The sequence below is a fragment of the Somniosus microcephalus genome, unplaced genomic scaffold, assembly GCF_052327205.1.
Source record: "Somniosus microcephalus isolate GS21.2 unplaced genomic scaffold, FLI_Smic_1.0 unresolved_chr1, whole genome shotgun sequence".
NCBI classification, from domain to species: Eukaryota; Metazoa; Chordata; class Chondrichthyes; order Squaliformes; family Somniosidae; genus Somniosus; species Somniosus microcephalus.
Genome location: NW_028225179.1, coordinates 61,158,580 through 61,168,628, shown reverse-complemented (window position 1 = coordinate 61,168,628; position 10,049 = coordinate 61,158,580).

Below are 10,049 nucleotides of genomic sequence, written 5' to 3'. Positions count from 1 at the left end.
ATTAACCCTCTCTGTTACCTCACCAAAAACTACGTAGAAACTTACAGTACATCAGGAAACGATGTGGGCGGCCGTGCTTGTGCTGGTTATTTTGTCACACATCCCACGTGTTGTGCGTAACCCTATCAGTAAATATTTTCTTCTTTTAGTAAATGTTAACGTGTTGATTAAGGGATTGCGTTCCATCAGCAGGTGCCGCAGAGAACAGGAGATATAAATCAAGCTGTGCCATGATTCGGATTCAGAACCGAGGTTGCTGCGGCCACAACGGAGAGTACTAACTACTACACGATCACGGCGTCACACATTAGTTGTTGCAATTCTGTCCTGACCACAGAAAAGTCACACAAGGCACTGCTTAGAAACGGTGGATTTTTGGTAAAGAGGCTAAAATAACGTGATTTCTGAATCAGTGAGTTTGTGCTGCTTTGTGGGTGAGCGGCCGGCTTGAAGAGATGTCCTGCCCGCGCTCCCAGATTGACAATGTGGAAAATGTGGAGCAGGCTTCAGGAAATAAATGGATTTACATATTTACCTCACAGTTTCGGCACATTTAGGACTGAATTCCCGCTTTTAATAATAAAATCGCGGGTTTCTTGCTATACACTGGGCACAGGCTCTGCACAGTATTTGTGGCAGTTTTTATTTTAAGTTTTCTGCAATATCGCCAAGCCGAGGGAATTGTTGATTTTGACTAAAAAGCGAGGGGCTCATCCGGGATTTGAAACTTCGCCTCTCGCATTTGAAACATCGAAATTTTCTGCGCGAGAATCGTACCCATAGATTCCCTCTCTCTCCCTGTCTCAGTTTCTTAGTCTCTCTGTGCTTTACCCTGATGGACTTCTCAGGTTTCCTTGAACGGCCGAGGCTGATCTAACCTGCAACACCAGGAGAAAAGGGTAGAGAAAGAAATACTGACTGAGACGGCAGGGGAAGTAATTCAGAAAAGTTAAAAATGGACTTTCAAGACGAATCTGGTGAAGTGGGCCAATATTGTTGACTTGAAATATTTCGTGTATCACTTGATATCGTTGAACATTGTATTAGAAAGCGGGATTGGATGGACTGAAGCGGTCTGAAAGCTGTGGGTGGCAGCGAAATCTTACGGCTTCGTTTCCAGCGGCTCGTTGGTCTCGGGGTTCTGATTCTCACTTAAGTACATAAGAACATATGAAATAGGAGCAGGAGTAGGCCATTTGGACCCTCGAACCTGCTCCGCAATTCAATAAGATCATGTCTGATCTTCTACCTCATCTCCACTTTCCTGCACTATCCCCAGATCACTTGATTCTCTTAATATTCAAAAATCTATCGATCTCTGTCTTGAACAGACTCAAAGACTGAGCCTCCACAGCCCTCTGGGATAGAGAATTCCAAAGATTCACCACCTTCTGAGTGAAGACATTTCTCCTCATCTCAGTCCTAAATGGTCAACCCCTTCTTCTCCTGGATACAGGCTCTGCATTTCGAGGATTTCATTGATTGATATGGGAGAGGTTCCCCGGTTCAAATGATTTATTTACAGAAGGCACGATTGTCCTTGGTCCAGAGAATGTTTGAGCTCCAGAGGTCAGAATGCACAGGGTTTGTCGACACAACACACGTGGAATAAAGCAAATATTTCAAGGAGGTGAGCAGATTGAAGCTAACATTTTAATTATTCACAATTCAAGCGGCCTCGCTGCCGATTCCCATTCCTTGAAGGACGCAAATGAACGAGTTGTGGTTTTGCTGCAAACGTTCATCACCGAAATCGGACTGAACAGCGACTCTGGTGGGAATGGAACCCAAAAGCTTTGAATGACTTTTTCAACCATTAACTAGAAGTGCAACGCGAAATACATTACAGCTCAGGGAGCATCTGTGGAGAGAGAAACTGAGTTAACGTTTCAGGTCGATTACCCTAAGTCAGAACTGGAAAAAGCTGCAGATGTAACAGGTTTTTAACCAAGTGTCGGGGCAGGGAAATGGGGTAGGAGAGGAAAGAAAAAAAGGGAAGGTCTGTGATAGGATGGAAGGCAGGAGGGATTCAGAGATAAAAGGGATGATGGTGCTTAAAAACCTGTTACATGTCCCATTCGCACCAAACTGAATTGGTGCTTTGAAACCAGTCGATACATTTAGACCTGCGGGACCGCCCGACAGACAAGCGCTGCGAAAGCAGGGCCGACGGTTGGAACCAAAGCAGCTCGATTTTACACGAAATGTCCTTGGGAAATCATGTGAACTTGGGAGGCTAACTGAAGAACTGGCTTTTGTTTACCTGGTAGTTGGCACTTTTCCCTAAACAGTTGATGAGCATGAGCGACGGGAAGCGGTTCATAGCTGCAAATGAGGGGAGAAATATGTAATTTTGGCAAAATGGTAATCAAACAGGATAATGGACTCGTAGGAGGGAACAAAGAGAGTAAGAAACCCTCCGCATGGATCTGACAGGGTAAGGGACGCTGTGGAGGTAGCAGACAGGGTAAGGCACGCTCCGGATGTAGCAGATAGGGTAAGGGATGCTCCGGATGTAGCAGACAGTGTAACTGATGCTCCGGATGTAGCAGACAGGGTAAGGGATGCTCCGGATGAACCAGACAGGGTAAGGGACGCTCCGGATGTAGCAGACAGAATAAGGGACCCTCCGCATCTAGCAGACAGGGTAAGAGACGCTCCGGCTGGGTCAGACAGGGTAAGGGATGCTCCGGATGGATCAGACCAGGTAAGGGATGCTGTGCGTGGTTCAGACAGGAGAAGGGATGCTCCGGATTTTCCAGACAGGGAAAGGGACGCTCTGGAAGTACCAGACAGGGTAAGGGTCGATCCGGATATTCCAGTCAGGGTAAGGGATGCTCCAGATGGATCAGGCAGGATAGGCGGCGCTCAGCAACTAACAGACAGGGTAAGCGATGCTCCGGATGTGGCAGACAGGTTAAGGGATATTTCGGATGTGCCAGACAGGGTAAGCGACGCTCTGGATGGGTCAGACAGGGTAAGGGAGACTCTGGATGTACCAGACAAGGTAACGGACGCTCTGGATGGATCAGACAGGGCAAGGGAAGCTCCGGATGTACCAGACAAGGTAACGGACGCTCCGGATGGATCAGACAGGTCAAGGGACGCTCCGGTAGTACCAGACAGGGTAAAGGACGGTCCGGATGGATTGGATAGGGTAAGGGACGCTCGGGATTTACCAGATAGGGTAAGGGACGCTCCGGATGTACCAGACAGGGTAAGGGATGCTCCGGATGGATCGGATAGGGTAAGGGACGCTCGGGTTTTACCAGATAGTTTAAGGGACGCTCCGGATATACCAGACAGGATAAGGGACGCCCCGGAGGTACCAGACAGGGTAAGGTATTCTTCGGATACATCAGAAAGGGTAAGGGACGCGCCGGATGTACCAGACAGGGTAAGGGACGCTCCGAATATATCGGACAAATAAGGGATGCTATGGATCTATCAGACATGGTAAGAGGCGTTCCTGATGTGTCAGAGGCATAAGGCATGCTCAAGAGATGCCAGATAGGGGAAGAGACGCGCAGGGTCTATCAGACAGGGTAACGGGTGCTCAGGAGATATCAGAGAGGCTGATGGAAGCAGAGTTATTACTTTCTATGCATCACATTTTCTAAATTTCAATAAAAGCAAAAGTTGAATCCGGATGTAACAGATATTATGGCAAATGCTACGTGGGGAAAAAGAGGAGGTAGAATGGGGTCGGACTGGACATTTGGCAGCGCTCAGAAATACATTTATAACAGTCACAGATTCCCCCACCCAATACATTAATAAATAATACAAATAAATCTAAATATATTTATAACGAACAGAGGTGCAAAAGCATTTACATCTAACGCAATAGCAACCCACAAATACATTTGTATCCAACATGGACAGACCCAAATAGTGTTACAACCTTCACAGTGATAGATTGCTAAAAATACTTTAATAGTTTGTCTTTAAAGCCATGATATTTACATGGCAGTTTGCATTGACGTTCCTCCAAAGCCACTGGAGATTGTTGGAGAATGATTCGGGTCCTGACCGATTTTTTGTTAGGCGGATTAGAACAAGTTTTGAGCGCAAGTCCAATATTAGAAGTCGACATTAAAACGGGGCTCACGCGGGACCGGTCACAAATTTCAATCTGCAATCACCAAACCGAGATTCATACCCCTAGACGTAAGAGACATTCTGTCTAGAATGCAGACCGAATCAACTGGTTATCAAAAATAAAATGGATTAATCATGTATTGTCCATTGCATTTTGTCTGATTCAGGTAGTCAGAGTATTGAAGACAGCAGTGTTACATTCCCAATAAAAATGCTCTGTCATGTGTGCCCGCAGTTACATTCCCGTTCCAAGCCCTCTTTTTACTGTCGATGACTTGCCCGGAATGTGCTTGGAGAAGTGTTAGAATTGCAGTGCAGCCCTTCCCACTTTCGCTTAATCTAAATCTCCGTCCAGCATTTTCACCAATGCAATGTTCATCAGCTTGAGCTACTGTTTAATTTGGTCTCGACATTATCTATGCTGACCCTTTAACTTGCCCCACTACACCGCGTCTCCAAATTTTTCGATTGCAACTCGAGGGCACATTTCATAAGTAAACCTGAAACAAGTGCCGGAGAAAGATTCAATTTCAGCGGTTTCAACAACAATGAGTCGATCGATATCAAGCTCGACCATCCTCACATACACGCTGCAGATGAAAACCTCTGCCCTCCTCTGCTTCAGTGATATTTTGTTTCGCGGTGATGGGCAGTTTATGCTCTCTGAGGCTGCAATCGCTGCTTTCCGCCGCCAGCGTGCGCTTTGAGAGAACGGGGCCGGGCAGGCGGCCTGAACTTCGCTGCTGTCCCGGCCTCACTCAATCCGGGAGCTGGGTAACAGCAAACAAACTCATGGGTTTGTTGCTGCGTCTGAAATGCGGCTCCGAACTGTTTCTATTAACTGAGGCAGAGCTGCAGGATTCATAAGAACATAAGAACATAAGAAATAGGAGCAGGAGTAGGCCAATCGGCCCCTCGAGCCTGCTCCGCCATTTAATAAGATCATGGCTGATCTGATCCTAACCACCAATCCACTATCACAGACCCATCTCCTGAATCTAACAGAATTAGACACACGAAATAGGAGCAGGATCAGGCTACACGACCCCTGGGCCCGCTCCGCTACCCACAGGGCCCTGTCCGATCCGAACCTAGACTCATGTCCAATTTCCTGCCCGCTCCCTGTAACCCTTAATTCCCTTTACTTCTAGGAAACTGTCTATTTCTGTTTTAAATTGATGTAATGATGTAGCTTCTACAGCTTTTTGGGGCAGCATATTCCATGGACCTACCACCCTCTGAGTGAAGTAGTTCCTCCTCATCTCAGTTTTGAAAGAGCAGCCCCTTATTCTAAGACTATGCCCCCTAGTTCTAGTTTCACCCATCATCGGGAACATCCTCCCCGCATCCACCCGATCCAACCCTTCACAATCTTATATGTTTCAATAAGATCGCCTCTCATTCTTCTGAACTCCAATGAGTAGAGTCCCAATCTGCTCAACCTCTCCTCATATGTCCATCCCCTCATCCCCGGGATTAACCGAGTGAACCTTCTTTGTACTGACTCGAGAGCAAGTATGTCTTTTCTTAAGTATGGACACCAAAACTGTACGCAGTATTCCAGGTGCGGTCTCACCAGTACCTTGTACAACTGAAGCAATACCTCCCTATTTTTATATTCTATCCCCCTAGCAATGAAAGCCAACATTCCATTTGCCTTCTTAATCACTTGCTGCACCTGCATACTAACCTTTTGAGTTTCGTGCACCAGGACCCCCAGATCCCTTTGTACTTCAGTACTTTCCAGTTTCTTGCCATTAAGATAATAGCCTGCTCTCCGGTTTTTCCTGCCAAAGTGCATAACCTCACACTTTCCAGTATTGTATTCCATCTCTCACACTGTCGGTGTCTCTGTCGATTTTGATTGTATACAGAACTGTATAGAGAAAAGGAGAATACCGCGTAGCTGTTCATTTATTTTATTGATCTCTACCTACAAGAGATGCTTGAACCGGGGACCTGTAGACGGAAGTGATAACCAGTGCACTTCGGAATATGCTGCTCTGTAAAGAATTATAGGAACAACTCAGAAGAGAACTGTCATCTATAAATGCTCTAAATGGGTTCCATTAACATTTAGAAAACTGCTTATTCTATTAATTATACAAAACTAACTAAACTGTGCAAAAAGTTTGTGGTAATCGCCATTAATCAACAGCTAACTTTCTGATTCGTACGGACCGAAATACTCACATGGTTACCGAGTCATAGGCAAAACTTTAAAAAAAATGCGTGTTATGCATGTGATGAATTTTCACCCGTTCTCATTTTATAGACTGCACTTTTAGGAGTTGAGTCAAAATGTTCAATGTTTATGACGCCAGGAACCTGGTGCAGCCTTTAGTAAATTCAGCAGCTCGCGAACACATGAGAGTAACTCCTGCTGCACACTATCATATAACCCCAGCCAATGCTCCTCAAATAAACAATAGTAATCAGTGTCCCAGCTCCCGGCACTATTAAACAACTTGAAATGTGTCAGTAAATGTGCACGGATAATTTGCACCTTCCTTGCGGGGCTGTAGTGGTGCATTTGGTTAGCGCGTGGTACTTCTGATAGTGCAGTGGTTGGAAAATGCCGCTCTTAAGAGTTCGAGCCACACCTAAAACAGCCAATGCGATTGCGGTGTAATATTTCTACCAGAGCAGAAGGTTCAATTGGTGTTTCCGGAAGCTTTCTCCTTATTAGCTGTTCCACGTGGGCACTTAGTTTCCTCAGGCCCACCGTGTTGCAATAACGGATGAGAGTTTTAAAGGAGCCCTTCAATGCTACTTATTGACAGGACGAAAGTGGGGCCAGTTTTAACTGTTAAACCAGCAAATAATAATGTGCAGGAAATAGATTCGATTTCAACGCAGTGACTGAGACATTGGCACATCGAGAAGATGTGTAAACTCACGGGTTATCTGTACGAACATACGAATTAGGAGCAGGATAAGGCCACTCGGCCCATCGCGCCTGCTCCACCATTCAATAAGATCATGGCTGATCATCGACTGTAACTCCACTTTCCCGTGTGATCTCCATATCCCATGATTCCCCTAGAGTCCAATAAACGATCTGTTTCAGCCTTGAATATACTCAAAGACTCAGCATTCACATCCCTCTGGGGCAGAGAATTCCAAACATTCACAACCCTTTGACTGAAGAAATTCTTAAGGAGGCTCGGAGTTGTTTGCCTGAGGTTGTCCCACGGATGTGAGAGGATGGATTTACCTTTCTTAACTGACGAATGACGGAGAGTTTGATAAATGTTTTAAAAATTGTATATTTTGCAGTGCGTTTCATGAAAATTCTATAAATTAAAAGTTCTTTCGAAATGCTTCAGTATCAGTTTAAACGTTGCACAAACTGCGAATCGAACTCTGGGTTCCCGCATTACAGGCGAGAATTCAACCCTGAACCACAACTGCGCAACATACCCGGTGGTTCACTTCTCTTGTCACATTCTTGATTCTGTTAATGAAAGAATAAAAGACAGAGCAAAATACTGCAGCGTCTGCAAATGAAATTATTCAGAAAATGGTGTAAATGCTCCGCAGGTCAGGGATCATCTGTGGAGAGGGAAACATAGGGTTAATGTTTCAGGTCGATGAGCGCCCCTCAGATCTAAGGTTTTGCACCAATCATTGAAAAAATTGCAGGTAATTTATTAAAATTGATATTTCCAAGCTATGGTCAGTGTGATTTTCCAGAGACAGGGCTATTTTGTTGCTTAATTTCACAAATTATAAAACAAAGTTTGGAGTCCAAGCCAGAAACTCCTGTTTACTGAACAGCCACTTTAACCAACTGAGCCATGGAATATTAAGAGAAAGGTAACTTTTCAGGTCGCCGAAGGGTCATCGATCTGAAACGTTAACTCCGTTTCACTCTCCACAGATGCTGCCTGACCTGCTGAGTATTTCCAGCATTTTCTGTTTTTATTTCACAGTTCCAGCATCCGCAGTATTTTGCTTTTGTGCCAAAGCATTTTCCCTGGGTAACAGGTATTGCAGGTTTCTCTGGTTGTGTTTATCTTTCATTCTCCATCTATGAGTTGTTTCTGAATCCGTGAGTTTGTGCTGCTTTGTGGGTGAGCGGCAGACTTGTAGATATGTCCTGCCAGCGGTCCCCGATAACAGGAGGAGGAGGCTACAAAAATATCCCCATCCTCATTGATGGTGGAGCCCAGCACGTGAGTGCAAAAGACAAGACTGAAGCATTTGCAACTATCTTCAGCCAGAAGTGCCGAGTGGACGATCCATCTCGGTCCCCTCCTGAGGTCCCCAGCATCACAGATGCCGGTCTTCAGCCCATTCAATTCACTCCACGTGATGTCAAGAAACGGCTGAAGACACTGGATACTGCAAAGGCTATGGGCCCTGAAAACATTCCGGCAATAGTACTGAAGACTTGTGCTCCAGAACTAGCTGCGCCCCTAGCCAAGCTGTTCCAGTACAGCTACAACACTGGCATCTACCCGGCAATGTGGAAAATTGCCCAGGTATGTCCTGTCTACAAAAAGCAGGACAAATCCGACCCGGCCGATTACCGTCCCATCAGTCTACTCTCAATCATCAGCAAAGTGATGGAAGGTGTCGTCGACAGTGCTATCAAGTGGCACTTACTCAGCAATAACCTGCTAACTGATGCCCAGTTTGTGTTCCGCCAGGGCCACTCAGCTCCTGACCTCATTACAGCCTTGGTCCAAACATGGAGAAAAGAGCTGAACACCAGAGGTGAGGTGAGAGTGACTGCCCTTGACATCAAGGCAGCATTTGATCGAATGTGGCATCAAGGAGCCCTAGCAAAACTGAAGTCAATGGGAATCAAGGGGAAAACTCTCCATTGGTTGGAATCATACCTAGCACAAAGGAAGTTGGCTCTGGTTGTTGGAGGTCATTCATCTCAATCACATGACATCACTGCAGGAGTTCCTCAGGGCAGTGTCCTAGGCCCAACCATCTTCAGCTGTTTCATCAATGACCTTCCCTCCATGATAAGGTCAGAAGTGGGGATGTTCACTGATGATTGCACACTGTTCAGCACCATTCGAGACTCGTCAGACACTGACGCAATCCGTGTCCATATGCAGCAAGACCTGGACAACATTCAGACTTGCGCTGAAAAGTGGCAAGTAACATCCGCACCACACAAGTGCCAGGCAATGACCATCTCCAACAAGCGAGACTCTAACCATCTCTCCTTGACATTCAATGGCATTCCCAGCGCTGAATCCCCCACTATCAACAACCTGTGGGCTACCATTGATCAGAAACTGAACTGGACCAGCCATATAAATACTGTGGCTACAAGATCAGGTCAGAGGCTGGGAATTCTGCAGCGAGTGTCTCACCTCATGACTCCCCAAAGCCTTTCCACCATCTACAAGGCACAAGTCAGGAGTGTGATGGAATACTCTCCACTTGCCTGGATGAGTGCAGCTCCAACAACACTCAAGAAGCTCGACATCATTCAGGATAAAGCAGCCCGCTTGATTGGCACTCCATCCACCACCTTCAACATTCACTCCCTCCACCACCGGCGCACTGTGGCTGCAGTGTGTACCATCTAAAAGATGCACTGCAGCAACTCGCCAAAGCTCCTTCATAAGCACCTTCCAAACCCGCGACCTCTACCACTTAGAAGGACAAGGGCAGCAGACGCATGGGAACATCACCACCTACAAGTTCCCCTCCAAGCCACACACCATCCTGACTTGGACCTGAATCGCCGTTCCTTCACTGTCGCTGGGCCAAAATCCTGGAACTCCCTTCCTAACAGCATTGTGGGTGTACCTACACCATATGGACTGCAGCGGTTCAAGAAGGTGGCTCACCACCATCTTCTCAAGAGCAATTAGGGATGGGCACTAAATGCAGGCCTAGCCAGCGACGCCCCCATCCCATCAATGAATTAAAAAAGATTGACAATGTGGAAAATGTGGAGCAAGCTTCTGTAAACA